This window comes from Argiope bruennichi, chromosome 11 (assembly GCF_947563725.1).
Source record: "Argiope bruennichi chromosome 11, qqArgBrue1.1, whole genome shotgun sequence".
NCBI classification, from domain to species: Eukaryota; Metazoa; Arthropoda; class Arachnida; order Araneae; family Araneidae; genus Argiope; species Argiope bruennichi.
The window spans coordinates 59,206,708-59,228,321 of NC_079161.1; positions in this window are offsets into that span (position 1 = coordinate 59,206,708).

Sequence of the window (21,614 nt, forward strand, 5' to 3'; positions counted from 1 at the left end):
TAATGTTATTTTGGTTGAAGCACAGGTTTAACAAGCAGTGAAGAGACTTTGTATTCTCTCTTTAATATCCATCTCGGGAAAGCAATTTATTTACAAGCAGACGCAGCGTGGTACAATAGCAGAAGTAAGAAAGAAGGCAAAAAGGGAACGAAACAAATGATCACTAGTCTTATATAACATGGGATTTCCGGCCAAGCGCCAATTCAATACATATGCTGACCTTTGACACCTTTTCAAGGGCACCGAAGATATCACTTTCTCTTGATACGTAGTACTGATGCACATTATTTTTACAGATGAATTAATTAAACCGAAAGTGGAATTGGATCACAAAATAAGAGGATATCTTTAGAATAAAGTTACGATGGGCTAAATTAAGATAAAATCTTTCAAATTAATTTCGATTAAATTAAGAGTTTAAAAAATGATTACACTCACACACAAACATATATATATGGATCATGATCTTTTTTCACTTTGTGCAATAAATACATATAATAGGCTATGGAATAAATATCTTGCAGAGTTATTGTTACTATCAGTTTGGATAAATAATTGTAGGGCTCCTTAGGAAATGCAAGTTGGGCCGCATTAACATCTAAAATCAGGTATTTTTTATTGACTTTTACTCAGTTTTTACAAAAATAATAAATGTATTGGTAAATTTAAAATAACGAAATATTTATCTGGTAGCAATCTTTAAACAAGTTAGTTTCAAACATAATTTCAAGTATAAAAAACTGAACATTTAATTAAAAAGGTAATTTAAAAAACTGTGAAAAACTCAAATTAAAACAAAAGAATCCCAACTCTTTAATTAGCAAATGGTGATAAGTGGCGTTAAAATTTTTTTGGAGTGCTCACATTAAATAAATAGAATACGTATAGTAATTAACTGTTACTTAACATTTTTAATTAATTAATTTTCAGAAATTTATTTTGCTTTTTACACAGAAATCTGTGTACGAATGTATGCTTGCATTACCCTTGTAAAGCATCTGGATTTGTAATAAACTGGATTTGTAATTTACTGGAATGTACTGGACTAATTTGTAAATTACAGGATTTTTAATTTGGATGAAATCCAAATGACGAATTAGTTTTATGCCAAATAAAGGATTAATACTACAATATAAAATATTCAAGAGTGTTAACTTGTGAGATGATCAGCCATTGCGGAAAACTGAACACTAATACTTAAGAAATTGTGAAAATTTAAAAGACAATAATAAATAAGAATAATGCTCTGAAATTTAAAAGATACCTAATTTTGTTTTAATATTGACGGAATGCATAGTGCTTTATGAATATATTGAAAGTACTAAAAATCAGACTACTTCGGTATGCCTCAAATGTTCCTCAATTTCAGAGCCCCCAAATCCCCCCCGGCATTTAGACAGTTATCTATTTGAAGAAACACGCACACACACACACACACACACACACACACACACACACACACACACACACACACACACACACACACACACACACACACACACACACACACACACACACACACACACACACACACACACACACACACACAGAGAGAGAGAGAGAGAGAGAGAGAAAGAAAGAGAGTTAAACTGTAACATTACTGTTAAAGTATCAATATTTCAAAATTTCCCAACTTTTCTTATTGGAATATGTTCTCCATAGAAAAAAAAAAAAACTCAATGTATAGCTTTGGAACGGTACCTGCAGCTTGAAAATCTCTAGCGGTAGGCGGAGTAAGAAGAGAGAAAACAACCAATAACAGCAGAAATGCAAACAGAAAGCAACATTTTACTGTGTTTCACAAATTTCCTACTTGACTTACTTAACTACGATGACACTATGCATGCGCCAGATGGTGCCTAGAACCAAAGCTGGTACCATTTCGAAAGGAATCTGTTGTACTTCGCGTCTCTGGGAGGAACACCTCACTTCTTCTCAATATGTCTTGCGCTGGTAATTTTCATGCTACAGGTACCATTCCAGTGCTATTTATTGAATTTCCTGTGGAAAACATATTCAAATGAAAAAAAAAGTTGGTGTTGCCATTTGAAAATTTTATAACTTTGCCATTGTAACCGTAACTGTTAGAGTATAACTAATGTTTTTCATATGATTCTTGAGCGTATACTTGAAATTACCTTGAATTAAAATTATATTCTGCTCTTGTGAGTGCTATGAAAGTTACGGTCTCATATATATATAGATAGATAGATATAGATATAGATATATATAGATATAGATATAGATATAGATAGATATAGATATATGATGGATGATCTTAATAGTAATTCCATTATTGTTTTTCCATTATCGCCACTTCTTGATTGTAGATATAACATGAATAGAAGTATATGTTTGAATATTAAGGATATTCAAAATCATACACTATTCTTATAAAAATTACCGGAGTGGTATAGGGGACCAAGGGGGTTTACATATCTTTTAGGCCACTTTGCGTATAAACCGTCAGAGCGTCTTTATGAGCTAAATGTGGTGTAAGAGTGAAACATTAATTTTATATCCTTGATGCCATTTGCACTTGTTTCTTCATTGGGTGGATGATAAAAAATTATATAATGCCATGCTCACCAGTGGCTATCGTTATGCCACTTCTATGCTTACATTTGTTTCCTCACAGAGTGGACGTTAAAAAATTATACCATGTCGTAGACGTCAATGACCATCGTTATGCCACTGCTATGCTTAAACGATTAAGAAGATCTTATGAGAAAAGTGCAATAATATCGATATAAAATCAATCACGCTACTCTCGAAGAAGATTTCGCTCCCCAAATAGCCATTCAAACTGATATCTCTGACCATCCACCACCACCAATTAGCGTGTAATTAAACACACAACACCCCAATTTTTCACCTCCCCCAATGTAAACTTCCTCGGCAAAGACACCCGACTTAGCGGACGTCTCATTTTTGTTACTCCCCCATCGCAAGTTAATCTCCTAAAAGGGTTCGCCATTTCCCTCATCCAATCTGTCGTCTGCCCTGCAACCGTTGCCACACGTCACATCAAAGTCCTCACACTTTTTTACCCCCGGCTCCGAGTAATCCACCATATCAGTTCCCCGGCAATTAATTTCCCTTCCCGTTGCTGTATACTCGGTAATGACATGGACGATGCAGTGAATCGGAAACGTAATCAACCATCAGCCCCAGGGTAGCCCTGGGCCTGCCAGGGCACGTTTTAACAAGGGTTGTAGGGAGGGAGAGAAGAAAATGCAGGGGCTTCTTGGAGAGGAAGTGAATCGCTGACTTCTGATCAGATTCGAAGGGATGGTTTGCTGCGGGGGAAAATGATTTGTCAGTCTGTAATAGGGTTGGTCCAACATTTGAAATGTAAGATTTGCATCTGTGGCACACAAAAAAAAAACTGGAAAAGATTCAAGGATTATGCAATTAAACAGCTAAAAAGCAGTATTGCAAATTGTAGCTTAATAGGAAAGGAAAATAATTTGATAGTCTAGAAAAGAGCTAAAAGAAATTTGGGGAGCCAAGAGTCAAATTGAGCCACATAAAAACATTAAAATAGATTCAAGGATTAGTTAATTTAAAGGAATAGTCAGAAACCTTCTAGCACTGTAGGAAAGGGAAATAATTTACTAGTCTAGAACAGAGCAAGAAGAAATTTTGAGAGCAAAGAGTCATATCTTCAATTAAAAACATTAAAGGCGATTCAAGGATTTGGCAATTTAAAAGAATAGTTTCAAACATTGTAACTTGATACGAAAGAGAAATAATTTGCTTGTCTAGAATAGAGACTGATGAGCTTTAGAGAGCAAATAATAATAAAATAAAATACTTTTGCGCCATCATATTCCGTAAATCAAATAAAATCACATAAAAAATATTAAAGAAGATTCAAAGATTAAGGAGATTAAAAGGATAGCTCGAGACATTGTAGAATGCTGGGAAAAGAAAATAATTTTTTAATCTAAAAAAAGAGTTTGACGAACTTGTAACATTATAAGAAAGGTAAATAATTTGCTAGTTTAGAATAGAGATTGATGAGTTTTTGAAATCAAATATTCATACTTGCATCACATAAAATATTTTTGTGACACTCCACTAAATCAAATCAAATCACATAAAAAAAATTACGGGAGATTCATAGATTAAGGAGATTAAAAGAATAGCGCGCGGCATTATAGAACGTTGGAAAAAGAAAATAATTTTTCTGTCTAAAAAAGAGATTGACGAACTTGTAGCATGATGAGAAAGGTACAAAATTTGCCAGTTTAGAATATATATTGATGAGCTTTTGAAATCAAATAATCATACTTGAATCATATAAAATATTTTTGTGACACTCCACTAAATCAAATGAAATCACATAAAAAATATTACAGGATATTCAAAGATTATGGAGATTAAAAGAATAGCGCGAGGCATTATAGAACGTTGGAAAAAGAAAATAATTTTTCTGCCTGAAAAAGAGATTGACGAACTTGTAGCATGATGAGAAAGGTACAAAATTTGCCAGTTTAGAATATATATTGATGAGCTTTTAAAATCAAATAATCATACTTGAATCATATAAAATATTTTTGTGACACTCCACTAAATCAAATCAAATCACATAAAACATATTACAGGATATTCAAAGATTATGGAGATTAAAAGAATAGCGCGAGGCATTATAGAACGTTGGAAAAAGAAAATAATTTTTCTGCCTAAAAAAGAGATTGACGAACTTGTAGCATGATGAGAAAGGTACAAAATTTGCCAGTTTAGAATATATATTGATGAGCTTTTAAAATCAAATAATCATACTTGAATCATATAAAATATTTTTGTGACACTCCACTAAATCAAATCAAATCACATAAAAAATATTACAGGATATTCAAAGATTATGGAGATTAAAAGAATAGCGCGAGGCATTATAGAACGTTGGAAAAAGAAAATAATTTTTATGCCTAAAAAAGAGATTGACGAACTTGTAGCATGATGAGAAAGGTACAAAATTTGCCAGTTTAGAATATATATTGATGAGCTTTTAAAATCAAATAATCATACTTGAATCATATAAAATATTTTTGTGACACTCCACTAAATCAAATCAAATCACATAAAAAATATTACAGGAGATTCAAGGATTAAGGAGATTAAAAGAATAGCGCAAGTCAATTTAGAACGTTGGAAAAAAAATAATTTTTCTGTCTAAAAAAGAAATTGACGAACTTGTAGCATGATGAGAAAGGGACATAATTTTACAAGTTTAGAATAGAGATTGATGGGTTTTTGAGAGCAAATAATCATACTTGAATGATATAAAATTTTTTATACTAATTAACTCCACTAAATTAAATCACAAAAAATAATATTAAAGGAGTTCAAGGATTAAGGAGATTAGAAGAATAGTTCAAAAAATTGTCGAACGTTAAGAACAGAAAATATTTTTTAAAATCTAAAATAAATAGATGGACGAACTATTGAGAGCAAATAGCTATACCTCTGTCGCATAAAAAAAGCTTAAGAGGTTTAAGGATTAAGGAATTAAGGAATAAAAGGAATTGCTCTGAAAAATTATAGCATGATTGAGAAGGAAAACAATTCGCGAATCTTGAAGAGATTGAAGAAGTTTTGAGGGGAAAAAAAAGAATTATAAGTGTGTCATATAAAAAGATTAAGGAGATTCAAACATCTGATTGAAAATATTGTATTACGAACAGAAAAGGAAATAACTGTTAATCTAGAAAAGAAGAGGCTGCTAAGTGTTTTTGGGAAGAAAAAAAATAAAGGGGATTTGGACTTCTAGTTTGGAAAATAACAATGCTGTTCTTTTGAGAGGAAAATATATAAAAAAAAATGTTCAATTAATTAAAAATCAGTCAAAATTAAAAAAAGAAAATTGTTTATAATTTCAGAAAAAATTAACGCCCAAATTACTTCTACACCACTTTCTAAATTAAAAAAATTATGTATGTCCATTGATGCTAATTTTATTTGTGGGTGCATTTTTCTTTAATTTTAAAAATTACCTTTTTAACAAATTTATTTGCATTTGTTGCAATTGATTTTTACCATTAATTATTCTTCAGTCTAGTTAATTGTTTAGCCAGCGCCATAGTATAAAATTTAATTTAAAAAAATTGATAAATCTACATATCAAAAAGAGTTATCAATACTTGTTAGCGTATTTTTGTTTCAAATTCAATAGAAATCTGGCATCTTATTTATGAATTTTTATGAATTATGATTTTATGAATTTTCGAAACTTAGTTAGATCCGATAGAGAAATAGATTCACTGGATCTGACGAGTTGACGAGTGATTTTCGATTTACTCAGAAGAGTTCATTTCCGAAGACGAGTCCATAGTACAAAATGGCGAGTAAGTAGTAGCGAAATAAACTATCCATTTGTAGCGACATCTAATAATTTTTAAAAATTGCTTCGTCTAATCTCGAATGATTCTCAGTTTCTCAAAATATCTTCCCATCAGAATCAGGTTATATTGTAAAAATATAGGAAATAAAATAGGAGCTGAGTTGAGTTGGTTTTTATAGCAGAAACACCGTCTTTAGCTAAGCTGCGCCACATTCACGATATTAAAATATTTATCAACTTATAATAAAACCAATACATGGAATGTTTACAAAATCCAAATGTTTAAAAGCATAAAACTGTGAGTTATGAAGAAGCGCAACAATGATGTAAGGGATGGTACTGTATTAAAAAGCGCAGCTAATGTTTATATATGAATATAAAAACCAATATTTTTTTAAACTAAAAAGGTTAACATGCGGTTAGCAACTTGCGGAAAGCAATTCTCCCAAATCAGGGTTAGATTTCTGAAAATATGCAAGACACTGTAAAGAAAACCATGGCCATTCTACAAGAATGTGTAAAACAGACTTAGGACTATTACAAATAGTGCAAAATGGTATTAGGTACCCATCAACAGATGTCGGTGGGCGAATTGAGTGTGCCCAATCCTCCACCTAGTTAAAATTGGGTCCAGTTTTCTGCTGTGTAAAGTGATCCAGAAATCTGTTGTAGGTTTAATAGTATGAAGCTCATTACGATTCTGCGCATCCCATTCAGTTTGCCCTTTGGAATGCAAAATATGATATATATTTATTTCTTATAATCAGAAAGGGTAATCTGTGTTGGCAAGAAAGTAGTAGCCAATTTAGCTACCATATCAGCCTTTTCATTTCCCAGAATTCCCACATGCGAGGGGACTCAGCATAAAATAATTTGAAAGCCCTTCCTGATAAGTTTATCATACAAGTTTAAAATGTTGAAAAAAAGCAAAGGATGGCTGCATGCATGTAAAGATGAGAGAGATTCCAGAGCGCTCAGTGAATCAGTGTGTATTATATAGCTGCCTGCGGAACAATCTGAAATAAACGACAAAAGCTTTTAAAATAGCAGTTACTTCTGTTGTAAAAATGGAACAAAATGAATGAATTAGGAAAAGTTTCTAATATGATATCAATATCACTCTATCATGCTTCAGAGAAAATGATAATGTTTTTTTTAATTACATTTAAGCTTATGCTTCATAGAAGAAAGATACAGAAAAAATAAAGAGTCATTAAAATTCAGAGAAGCGAAAAAGGCGTGGCATAATTAAGGTAAAATGTTTAATGGCCTATTCATTACTTTCTTTAAAACCATTGTGATGCGTTTATAAGATAATGTATCCTTTGTTAAACTCGATGCATACTGTCTGATGCTGCCAAAGAAAAAACATTGTATTACAATTGATAAAAATGGTCAACATGTTGCAGTTGATGTCTTTTAATGTAAATACTGGCATTGAAAAATCGTTAACTGAAATTTTGATGTTGAAAGACTAAATCAATTTTGGTTTGGTAATCTATAGAATAACATGGAAACTCAGATTTAAAAATAATTTTGTGAGTAAAGCCTAAACGTAAATAATATGTGTGATGATTCTTCTATAATAAGTATTTTAAGAAGCATACAGCTGCTCAAATTTATAAGCAAGAAAAATAACGTTTTGAACTAAATATTTGAGTTTTTTATTACCTGAATTGATATTATACATTGAATTGATATCATTGATATTTGGAATTTTTATGGCGAAATGCTTTTTTCGCCTAATGTACGAATATTCAAAAAGAAATCAAATAATCAATCATTAAACAATAAAAAATAAAATTTTAATGAATCTCTATATTTCAAAAAGTCCGAAATGTACAAATTATGAATTTATATGTGTCTTTTTATGAATACAAAAATCCAGAATCAAAATGCCAGAATAAATGTGTCATATTTTCTTGAGCATGAAATAGCTATGCAAATAATCAACTCCAATTTATAAAATGAGAGAGGCTGATTGGATGTAACACTTCTGCCATCCCATAATTCCTCAGTAGTTCTAAAAGTTGATATTTATTTTATCATTAATTTTTCCCTCTCGTGGTTGTATTACTTAAGCTAAACCTTCTAAAATGAAAGCTATTTATAAGCAAAACATTATCCTGCTTATTTCTACGTAATAACTAATTTGACATATTTTTAAATTGTTAGCGTTGCAGACCTGTATCCAATTTTAAGTGGAATCCATCAATGGGAATTTGTCCGAATTCAACGTATTCAATGAATAATTCTAAAATACAACGAATCAAGTCAGATGTAATTTGCTATGTAGTTTACTCACTAAAATAGTAAATCTATCTATCTGCCTGCCTGTCTATTTACCTACCTACCTATCTATCTGTCTGTCTGCCTGTCTACCTATCTCCCTATCTCTATTTTTCTTTCTTTCTTTTTGTTTTTCTGTCTGTCTACCTACCTACCTACCTCTCTATCTGTCTGTCTACCTACCTACTTATCTTTCTTTCTTTCTGTCTGTCTGTCTACCTACCTATCAATTTTTCTCTCTCTCTCTCATTATCTTTCTTTCACTCCATCCATCTATCTATCTAATTTTTTTCTTTCTATCTGTCTACCTACCTATTCTCTCTCTCTCTTTCTCTCTCTCTATATATATATACTTATCTATCTGTTTGTCAACTTATTTCTCTCTCTACCTGTCTATCTATCTGTCTGTCTACTTACCTACCAATTTGTACTCTCTCTCTCTCTTTTCTTTCACCTATCTGTCTGTTTATCTATGTAACTTTCTTTCTTTCTATCTGTCTACTTATCTACCTTCTCTCTTTCTTTTTCACTCTCTCTCTATATATATACTTATCTATCTGTTTGTCAACTTATTTCTCTCTCTACCTGTCTATCTATCTGTCTGTCTACTTACCTACCAATTTGTACTCTCTCTCTCTCTCTTTTCTTTCACCTATCTGTCTGTTTATCTATGCAACTTTCTTTCTTTCTATCTGTCTACTTATCTACCTTCTCTCTTTCTTTTTCACTCTCTCTCTATATATATACTTATCTATCTGTTTGTCAACTTATTTCTCTCTCTACCTGTCTATCTATCTGTCTGTCTACTTACCTACCAATTTGTACTCTCTCTCTCTCTCTTTTCTTTCACCTATCTGTCTGTTTATCTATGTAACTTTCTTTCTTTCTATCTGTCTACTTATCTACCTTCTCTCTTTCTTTTTCTCTCTCTCTCTATATATATACTTATCTATCTGTTTGTCAACTTATTTCTCTCTCTACCTGTCTATCTATCTGTCTGTCTACTTACCCACCAATTTGTACTCTCTCTCTCTCTCTTTTCTTTCACCTATCTGTCTGTTTATCTATGTAACTTTCTTTCTTTCTATCTGTCTACTTATCTACCTTCTCTCTTTCTTTTTCACTCTCTCTCTATATATATACTTATCTATCTGTTTGTCAACTTATTTCTCTCTCTACCTGTCTATCTATCTGTCTGTCTACTTACCTACCAATTTGTACTCTCTCTCTCTCTCTTTTCTTTCACCTATCTGTCTGTTTATCTATGTAACTTTCTTTCTTTCTATCTGTCTACTTATCTACCTTCTCTCTTTCTTTTTCTCTCTCTCTCTATATATATACTTATCTATCTGTTTGTCAACTTATTTCTCTCTCTACCTGTCTATCTATCTGTCTGTCTACTTACCTACCAATTTGTACTCTCTCTCTCTCTCTTTTCTTTCACCTATCTGTCTGTTTATCTATGTAACTTTCTTTCTTTCTATCTGTCTACTTATCTACCTTCTCTCTTTCTTTTTCACTCTCTCTCTATATATATACTTATCTATCTGTTTGTCAACTTATTTCTCTCTCTACCTGTCTATCTATCTGTCTGTCTACTTACCTACCAATTTGTACTCTCTCTCTCTCTCTTTTCTTTCACCTATCTGTCTGTTTATCTATGTAACTTTCTTTCTTTCTATCTGTCTACTTATCTACCTTCTCTCTTTCTTTTTCTCTCTCTCTCTATATATATACTTATCTATCTGTTTGTCAACTTATTTCTCTCTCTACCTGTCTATCTCTCTGTCTGTCTACTTACCTACCAATTTGTACTCTCTCTCTCTCTCTTTTCTTTCACCTATCTGTCTGTTTATCTATGTAACTTTCTTTCTTTCTATCTGTCTACTTATCTACCTTCTCTCTTTCTTTTTCTCTCTCTCTCTATATATATACTTATCTATCTGTTTGTCAACTTATTTCTCTCTCTACCTGTCTATCTATCTGTCTGTCTACTTACCTACCAATTTGTACTCTCTCTCTCTCTCTTTTCTTTCACCTATCTGTCTGTTTATCTATGTAACTTTCTTTCTTTCTATCTGTCTACTTATCTACCTTCTCTCTTTCTTTTTCACTCTCTCTCTATATATATACTTATCTATCTGTTTGTCAACTTATTTCTCTCTCTACCTGTCTATCTATCTGTCTGTCTACTTACCTACCAATTTGTACTCTCTCTCTCTCTCTTTTCTTTCACCTATCTGTCTGTTTATCTATGTAACTTTCTTTCTTTCTATCTGTCTACTTATCTACCTTCTCTCTTTCTTTTTCACTCTCTCTCTATCTATTTGTCTGCCTGCCTATCTACTTATTTCTCTCCCTCTATCTATATCTTTCTTTCTTTCTATCTGTCTGTCTATGTATCTATCTACCTATTTAACTTCATCTACCTGTATCTATCTATCTGTCTGTCTACCGTCTATTATCTATCTGTCTATCATATAAATTCAAATTCTATCCAAACTCGGCCCAAACGAGAAAAGATGTGGTAACGTTAATCAACTACCACGGTAGGGAAGAAGTAAAGAAAACAAAAGGCAACCAAAAGACAAACTCGAGGACCGGCAGTCGGCTCATTCAACTGAGGTCCTCTAGAATACCAAACAGTTGAATCACAATCAATAGAAAGATTGACTTCGATCCATTCAACTACTCCATCTGCAGAAAGAGTTCTAAACCACATCTTCAGTTCCATTAAAAATTTAACATTGATAAAAATGCATGCATTTAGATAAAATATGAGAAAATAGTTGGAAAAGCAACACATGCAGCATTAAATAATAAATAAAGATAAAAAGAAGAGAAAGTGAGAAACACAAGAAGATGCCCACATTAAACGCTGTTCTGGCATCGTCGAGTTCTTTAATCAATAGTTTCTCAACTATAAGAATGATAGAGTTTCTAAGAGGTTCAAATTTCTGCAAGAATGGTTAGTTCCAGTTTCATCTAAAAATCACTAGTTAGTGCTAATTATCCTAAAGCTAGCATTTTTTGATAATATATGGAATGTAACCTACTGCCTTCTGGTGAAATAGCGTTTCTTATTCTTTTTATACTTGCTTACCTCATTATTCCCTATTTCCTTACAAACAAATCTCACTACAAATCACTATTTCATGCTGACTATTCCAGAGATCACTTCTTTGATAATACATGGAATCTAGCCTACTGTCTGCTGATGGAATAGCGCTTTTTATTCTTTTATACTTGCTTACCTCATTATTCCCTATTTCCTTACAAACAAAACTCATTATAAATTACTATTTCGTGCTGATTATTCCAACTATCACTTTTTTGATAATACATAGTATCTCACCTTCTGGAGGAATAGCATTTCTCATTCTTTTTATACATGGAATAGGGTGACCAATCCAGCTGTTTTTTATGTTTGAATTGTCTATCAGTGTCCACTGTCACATTTTCTTACTGTGTACACCATAAGACCACGTCACGTGTTATGGTAAGCACGCAACGAATTTAAAAACACTATCATAGGAGCACCTACCATCCTTGGCAAAAAATATCACGCCCGATGAGCCTTAAAAAGGCCATGGGTTGTGAAAATTTGGTTGTAGATCTTTGTTAAATTTTGGATAATTTCTATTAACCAATTACTGTCTGCCAGCCTTATATACATATATGTATGAGAACGAATGTTAGAACTCAAAATCGCAACAAGCCTGGTAAGTCAATTTACAACAAAATTAAAAACTCTAAGGAAATTTGATGAAAAAAAGGGTCTAAAATGCATTCTTTTCCTTGTATAGTCATGTTTAATATATAATCTAAAATATCAAGTGGAAGACATATTTTGTATTTCTCTATAGTGTTCTATTTTAATTCTAAAGATGCCCTTTTTAATCGATGACACTAGCGATATTTTAATTTTAAAGATTCTACGTATATTTAATACACGGCACTTTCTGCATACATCGGTTCAATCATTGTTTTTCTTGAATTAGAAACGACACACATTCAACGATCTTAAATGAAAGTGAAACAGATCCAAACCAATGACTGATATTAAACAAAAATTGCTTCAAATTCAGTTTTTTTTTTCCGAATCTCCAAATGTTTAATATATACTCGAGATTATCAGGAGGGTAATATACTTTTCCATCTTCTGCAGTATTCTAAGAGGAAATATTTTAATTTCAAAGATATTATTTTAAGTGGACGTTAGTTTTTGCATTATTCTACCCAATCAATGTTTCGCTGAAGAACGAACGGTATCTACTCAGCGATTTTAACTGCAACCCAAACTGATCCTCACCATTGATTGGTACCAAACAAAAATTGCTTCAAATTCAATTTTCTTTAAAATCTCTAAATGCTTAATATATACTCGAAAATATCTGGAGGGTAACATTCTTAGTATTTTCTATAGTATTCCAAATGGAAATATTTTAATTTTATTTTAAGTGGAAGTTATTTTTTGCATTATTCTTACCAATCAATGTTTCGCCCGAAGAACGAACGACACCTACTCAACGATTTTAACTGCAACCCAAACTGATCCTAACCATTGATTGGTACCAAACAAAAATCGCTTCAAATTCAATTTTTTTTTTCAATCTCCAAATATTTGCCACCATCAAACTCACGCACCCTCCAAAAAAGAGGGCCCCGCTCGGGCCAAAGAAGAATCCAACACAACCGATTTTCAATTACTTATACCCTACCCCCGTTTCCAACAGAACAAAGGAACAAACAAAATAATCCTTTTTCTAATTCCGTTCGGATTTTATTCTGGAATGCCAGAAACACTAGGCTGCCTCTTATTACGCAGAGGGGCGCACCAAATCACGCAAGCCCCCAGGGAGGGGCGCTAATGGGGCGTTCTCCCTTCAATCGCGTGCCTCAGGCGGTCTCTGAACCCCCCAAGGACAGTCCCCCTCCTGGAATGGATGATACTAGGGCACGAATTGTATATGGGGCTCACAAACCTTAAATGGGAAGATCGAAGCCCCATAGGAAGACTGTAAGGGGGGCTTGGAGGGTATTATAAAGTTAGATGGCTGTTGCCACTCACCGTTAAAGGTGATGAAAGTCAAGGGGTGGTCATTGGACAATACCATTTGACTGACTTTTTCTTTATCGTTTGGCGGAATGAGGTAAAAACTCTTCAGGAGTCATGTAATGATTGTAATCTTTCAAACTGGAAGCAGACTTCTCTTTTGAATTTGTAGTTAATGAAATTAATTTCAGATTCCCTGCTAATAAAGGAAAATAATTTGCAACAAAAAATCAATAGAATATGTTAGTAAAAAATCGAATTCGATCACAAAAAAAGAAAAAACAACAACAAACCTTTCATAATTTTTTTTTATATTCAAAATGCTTATTATTTATGAAATTTGTTCACCAAGAAGATTTGTTTGGAAGAAGATTTTACAGTTTGTTTACAAAACTGTAAAAAACGCCTTCTGGCCATTTTGGTGATTTAGAAGTAATTTGCAGAATTAAAAGAGTAAGTACAGTAATACAGTTTTACTGGTTTCCAAACAACTCTTAAATATAAAAAAAAAAAACACTTGTATTTATATTTATTCTATTTAATCATACAATAAAAAAATATAAATATTTAAAGAATTTGCTTGTACATGCAGAATTAAACAGAATTATTTTCTATATTTTAAATTATTCTTTTAAAGTTTAAGCATCTAATGCGCAGGTATCTTAGTTGTTTAACATTATCGAATTTTTTAAGTAATGCATTTATTTTTCTTTTCATTAAAATATAATTTACCCTTTTTCGATCTCCGTGTATCCAATATCGATTGTTTTTTTATTTTTCCATGAAGCATTCCTTTCATTAATTATTAATACTGATGATTTGAATTACAGATGGAATTGGGAATTATAATTTGGCATCTGGTCCCAACTTTAGATTCCTTTTAGTAGCCACCTTTAGTGAGCAGCTGGTTAGTTAGAGTATTGGTTGTGCTCACTAATGCTTGCATCATATTGAGAAAGACATCAAAATCGAGATATTGTAACATCTGTTCTGTTGATTGTTTATATGATTCTTCCAATGAGAGTTAGTTCCATGACATCATAAATCTTTTCACATGTGTTTATTTTTTCTTTTTCTAATTTTTTTGATATTGTAGCTTTATTTTTTTAATTCTATATTTATATAGAATAATTGGTAACAATGATGGCAAAAAATATTTTTTTAAATAGTAAAAATTTAATAAAATTTTGCTCTATAGTTAAATTGGTATAATTTAAAAACAATTTTAAAATGATGTAAAACACTTTTTTTGGGAAATTTTCGAAGTAACTTCAAAATCTGATTTAATTTTTAATCGATTGTAATACTAATTGAAATTTCAATTAAGCAGTAATTTCTATTCTATGAAGAATAATTGTGCTATATTTCATAGCTACAAGTCAAACGATCTGTTCTGTAGAGCATCAAAGCACGCACGCACGTGTACACACACACACACACACAGAAAGAGAGAGAGAGAGAGACATTGGAAATTATTAGATAATTCGTATTTCTAGAGGTCAGTTTGAGAAATGACAAAGTTTGCACTTTTGAGAATGTGCAATTGTATTTTGATTTCGTCACAATAGGAATGCGATTAAAAAAAAATTTTTTTTACCACGCAATATATAAAATTATCCTATTTTCATTTATTAATTTATTATAAGTGAGGAAAATTAAAAAAAAAATATTACAAATTTATTTAGCTGTGTGTGAAATCTACGAATGAATATTAAGAAAAGCTCTTATTTTTCGCTGAGTATCACCATTTTTGAGGAGTAAAATCATCTGAAAACAAGAGTCTTGTCTTACTAAAACTAGTATTATAGTATTTTAATATATATCAATGTAATTGTACCAATATTCTATGAATTTTGATTTCATAACATATAGGTGCAATTACTTTTAGTCATACTTTAATAATAAATAAATCATATTGAAACTAACACAATGCATTGTACTTTGCTTTTTTTAGATTATTTAGTGTAATTTTTTAAAAAAAAATTCAATGTAATTACACATTTATATATTTTAAAAAAATACGCGAAAGCTCATATAATGTAATGAAACTCAATTTTCGTAGCGATTACATCTTGATCAGTGCTTGCAATCTCAAAAAAAGAAAAATAATTTCTGCATAGATATACACTATAATGATAAATAAATAAAAAAAATCTCAAAATTTATATCTATAACTATTTAAAATAAACTTGTATATAAAATAATACATAATTATGGCTTGCGAAATTCATAACGGAAATTATTTCTGAAAATGGGAACTGCATATAAATTAAGCTTGCATGATGGTCTATATTATTATTAAACTTAATGTAGCTCAGCTTTAATTATTTTCCACAGCTTTCTGTTAAAAAACTACGCTAACTACCTATTAAAAAGCTTACGCGGAAACGGTAGCTAACTATGTAACACTACCCCTACTCATTCTAATCGCGGTAATTCTAGTCATTAAACTCCCTTCTAGACTTTCTACGGTCGAATCCTCCTGATTTCCTTGTCCTTGGAGAAGGCTCGACCTCAATCGAACATGCTCGCGTGAGGATAGGTTCGGAACCTTGGAAAATCAAGTTCCACATGAAATAAATGATCGTCTGAGAATTTTCTCACCGGAAATCAAGCCCTCGGAAAAAAATAAAGAAAGATTCTTGGCAGGTTTAATTACTTGTCTTAAAGACTAGTGAAGAAGATTTGGATTTACGTCTTTTGAGAGGGGCGGTTATTGGTTGAAAAAGTGGGTGACCCTCAATTATGAGAGTGAATCGAAGGATAGCGTGACTTGGGAGAAAGTTTTTTTTTTTTCTTGTTTGGTGAAAATGCTAGTGGTTCACTGACACTTTGTTTGTAAAATGTTAAAAACATACATATGGTAGATAATTCATATTCAATGTTGCGGAAAAAGTAGCAAATAATGAATCATTTTCGTGGACTGAATCTGTTTCTTTTAAACTGTCTGGTTTGTCATTTTCTCAAATTTAGGAAGATTAAATATGCATCGTTTAACTTAGGCATGTGCAATTGCTCCTTTCCCTAACGGGAAATGAAAAATTGAGATATCATTCGAATTTGTTCTTTTTTTTAATCGAAAATGTTTATTTATTTTCTCGAAAGTTATAACAAAGTGCTTATGTAAGCAACGAAAAATGTTGGAAGAAAGAGCACAGCTGAAATAATGAAAACAAATGGACATGATTATTATCGTTTGCTTCATTTTGTAAAAGAAGATTCTGGAAATAAGTGATGAAATTTTTTCAACAATATTACTTGGATTTGATGTTAGAAGCAAATTATATTTCTAGTATTTTTGGTTATTTAACTAAAAGTGAATTATAAGATTTAATGTGTTTAGTTTGGTATGTTTTAATAGTTATAAAAAAATGTAGAATTGATGGGTTTACGGAGAGCATAAGATAATAACTTTAAGACATATAAGACATTTTTTCCATGTTTTCGGAAAATAGTAAAAAATATGACAAAGATTTCTATGTTATAAGACGATATTCCTTTTAAATAAATCTTAATTCCTTCAGTATATTAAAAAGCATTTTAACCTATTTTGCAGATGATGATACGAATGATTTGTTCGACTACTTTTTTCTCTCGCAACAAAATACCTATTCTATCTACTTCTGGAAAAAGGATTCCATAAAAAAATAAATCAACTATCATAATATTTCAAATGTAAATGCAGTAAATATTTCGGTTTAACAAATAAAAAATATAACATTTTTTTAGTAACTTTCTTCTTCGGTAACATGTGGCTCATCTTTTACGCTGTCGAGTTGTAGTTATTGGAAAAGCACGTAGAATTTGGTTATAAATATTTGTGGACTAGTTCTATTACATTCTTATATTTTGCAAATCTCCTATAGAGTGTACTGAATGGGTTTAAATATTAAATAAGTAATAATGGGGATTTAACTCCAGAAGCTACATTTATCTTGCAATGAGATTACTAGAAAAGCAGCTTAATTTCTTGAGTAACATGAGAACTAATAAATTTGAGCGACATTTTTTCTGCACTAAATGAAAGAAGATCTTTTATTTTCCCCAACACTATAATAGTTCATGTAATTCTAAACTCCACCAGATAAGAGCTACCTTTTTTTAATGTGAAGTAGACCCTTGATTGCTTGAAAATCTAATTTCAGATTTTGGCCAAAGAAAAACAGCACATCAGACAGATAAAATTCGAAGAAGTAAAGGTTAATAAGAGAGTATGAAGAATATGACGAATTGCAGATGGAAATTTTACTGTTGAATTGATATTTTTCTTTTAGTTTTCTCCTTGAAAAAAGAAAAAAAAGAAAAGAAAGAGAGATGTTGTAACAACACGGAAAAAAAATGGTCGTTGTGTTTTGATAATTCTTCACATTTTACTTCATGATTCCTATATTTTGTAATCATCATGATTTGCCAAAAGACTTTTCTTATAATTATGTCTGTCTGAGAACATGATAAAAAACAAAATTAGCTTGACTAATGAAATTTGGTGTGTTTGAATGCCAAAGATCTGTGACAAATTTTAAACAAAATTTATCAGTTGAAAAACTATGAGTCCTTCTGTGAGCACTTTTTATGCTAATTAAATGCATCTGTTTTAGGCCAGCAAGTTGTGCAGAATGTAAGGCATAAAAAATATGAAACAGACAGAAAAGTAAGAACATTTTTATTTAACATTTATTATATGAATCTCATATTAACTTAATTGGTCATAATAAATTATAGGCACAATCGTTATGCATTATATATTAGTTATAAAAAAAATAAAACTGATCTAATTAGATTTAGAGTAGTTTGTTTGATCGTAAAACCTATAAGATCTACTAAATTTTTAATTTTTGTTGTAGTGTTATTTCTTATTTTTCTCTTTTGCTTATATACCATTTTGTCTCTCTCTCTCTATATCAGAATAATATGATTACTTCTTACTAAGAAATCTAGCTCACAGACTTATAGAAATCTATTCTTTTCAACAATTTTATGATTCACATATGAAATTTATTATTAAACAAAAAATATTTCAATAATGATTTGTATATTGTTTATAACAAAATTTATGTTCTCTTACTCCAGTGTAAACTCTTATATGTTGTAATAAAATTGTATAGATGTAATAAAAATTTTATCAATTCTTTTACACTCCATTTACATTTATACAGCAAAGAAATTTATTTTTTATGTAACATAAAAATTTATTTATTACTCTAGACTTACAACCTAGTAGCAAAGTAATAAATATATCCAGTCAATAAACTCCATAAATATAGCCAACGATCATCAACCAAGATACTTTTGAAAGTATTCGCCTGTGATGGAATAGAACAATTGAGAGAAAGAAAAAACTATCTCAAAGTGCAAGTCTTGAATAATCATATTGCGGCAAATTTTAGTTCGATTTTAAATCACCAACGCTATCATCATATATCAAGTCGTCTACATTATTTGAAATTTTCAAGTTATAACTTATCATTCGCATTTATAATATGAAATTTATATTTTGTTGAAAAGCTATGATGATTGGAGAATATAAATGCTTTTCATAAAGCCTATAACCAAAACTTAACGGCTATTATATTTTAAATTCTTACTTTTCGTTTCCTTTCATAACACAGAACACACGAATTCATTTATAAAGTTGAACTCAATTACTTCCCTGAAGTACTATAACTTCAGCCAAAGAACAATAGCTATCGGTTTTATAGATGTCTGCTCGATGCGGATGAAATAAAACAAAAATAAAATAAAAAAATATCGTGGAAGCAATCAATGAAGAAAAAAGATAAACTCAAAACTGCAGACGATATCCAATCGACCCGATCCGTTGCCAGCGGCTTGCCTCTAAATTCGAAGGCGATCTCATTCGTGAAATGGAGCAGAAGAATCGATGACAAATGCTTTAATAATCGAAAAGCAGAGCAGAACAATAATAAATGACAGCTTTCGATTACACACACCTTTGCGCTTGACTGAAAAGGGAGAAAATTGAAGAGTAATGCAATACAGATAGAAGTTCTTGTATGTGGGCCTCCTATTTTCTTTCTGTACGGATATATATGGGCCTCTCTCTTTTTGCTATAGGATGATACAACAGCAGATTGATCATTCCTGATTGTGGTGTTCGTTTTCAGTAACGAAGACTGGGTTTCTTGTAAAAATAAATATTGATCATATCCGCTAATAAATGAAAAGCACTGCGCTGTTTTTTCTTTGTTTGCCATTCATTCATAAGAAAAATTGGATGCACGGCTTATTGAGAAGCGTGGATATCATTGGATGTAATTTTAACAAGTTAATATTTGTTTCGTGAATTGAAAATCAATGCTATTTTTACGTATCTGTAATATCACTTCCTTGCGCGGTGACAAACTTGGTGTTATTTGGCAATATAAGTGAAGGTTCGATAAATATATGAATTAAGAATGACATGAAGATGAATGATATCTCTTTTAGAACTCAAGATACGGTGGTTCTTTTAGACTTTTTTTGATGGTCTATGAGTACACTTATGTAAAAAGATTAAAGATAGTAGAACAAGTTGAATGAATTCTCAGTTACATTTTCCGATGCTATGTAGGCATACTTATGTAAAAAAAAAAGACTGAAGATAGTAGAATCAGTCGAATGAATTCTCAGTTATATTTTCCGATACTCTGTAGGCATACTTATGTAAAAAAGTGACTAAAGATAGTAGAATCAGTCGAATGAATTCTAAGTTACATTTTCCAATGTTCTGTAGGCATACTTATATAAAAAAAAGAGACTAAAGATAGTAGAATCAGTCGAATGAATTCTAAGTTACATTTTTCGATACTCTGTAGGTCTACTTATATAAAAAAAAGAGACTAAAGATAATAGAATCAGTCGAATGAATTCTAAATTATATTTCCGATGCTTTGTATGTCTACTTATATAAAAAAGAGACTAAAGATAGTAGAATCAGTCGAATGAATTCTAAGTTACATTTTCCGAGGCTCTGTAGGCATACTTATGAAAAAAAGTGACTAAAGATAGTAGAATCAGTCGAATGAATTCTAAGTTACATTTTCCGATGCTCTGTCGGAATACTTATGTAAAAAAGAGACTAAAGATTATAGAATCAGTCGAATGAATTCTAAATTACATTTCCGATGCTCTGTATGTCTACTTACATAAAAAAAGAGACTAAAGATAGTAGAATTAGGCGAAAGAATTCTCAGTTTGGAATGTTCGTCACCAAGCAATCCTTTCAGTTCTTTTACCTTGATCAATGCTGTTTGTACTGCAATATAATTACCTATTTACTATTGATTTCTGCAAGTGCGGACTTTGTGCATATTTGAACTGCATTGAATTACTTTTGTTTCTAATTTAATTAAAAAATGAAGTACTTTTTTTATTATTGCGCTTGTTGGATTTTTTACTCCTTAAATCTATCAAACTGATTTTCTGTAATAGCATTTTACACCCTGAAAACTTGTGAGAATCTCATGATTTCAATGTTCATTTTTAGAAGAAGCAAAAAATACATATAGTAATTATAAAAAAAAAATCCTTTCGATATTTTGATGAATCGCCAAATTTTTCAACATTTTGAATAAAAAAAAGTTATTTCTGAAATATAACCCATTTTCATTCTTTTCTAAGAAAAATTGTATGATGTGTAGAGATTTATGAATTGCATTTGATGAGTCCATAGTTGTTTCTTAAATCTACGATAATGTTATTTATTCTCACAAATTTATATATAAAGAAGAATCCTGTTTTTAATTTTAAATGTCTACTTTTCGAAATAAATAAAATAAAAATATTGCAACCGTGAAAATGTGTTCGATTTTTAGATTCTAATGTATACTTCATCATTTAATCCACGATGAATTCGCATTTTTTTTTCTCCCTGACTATTATAAAAACCAATTTGGCGACTTTGGAAACTTTGGCGAGTGAAAT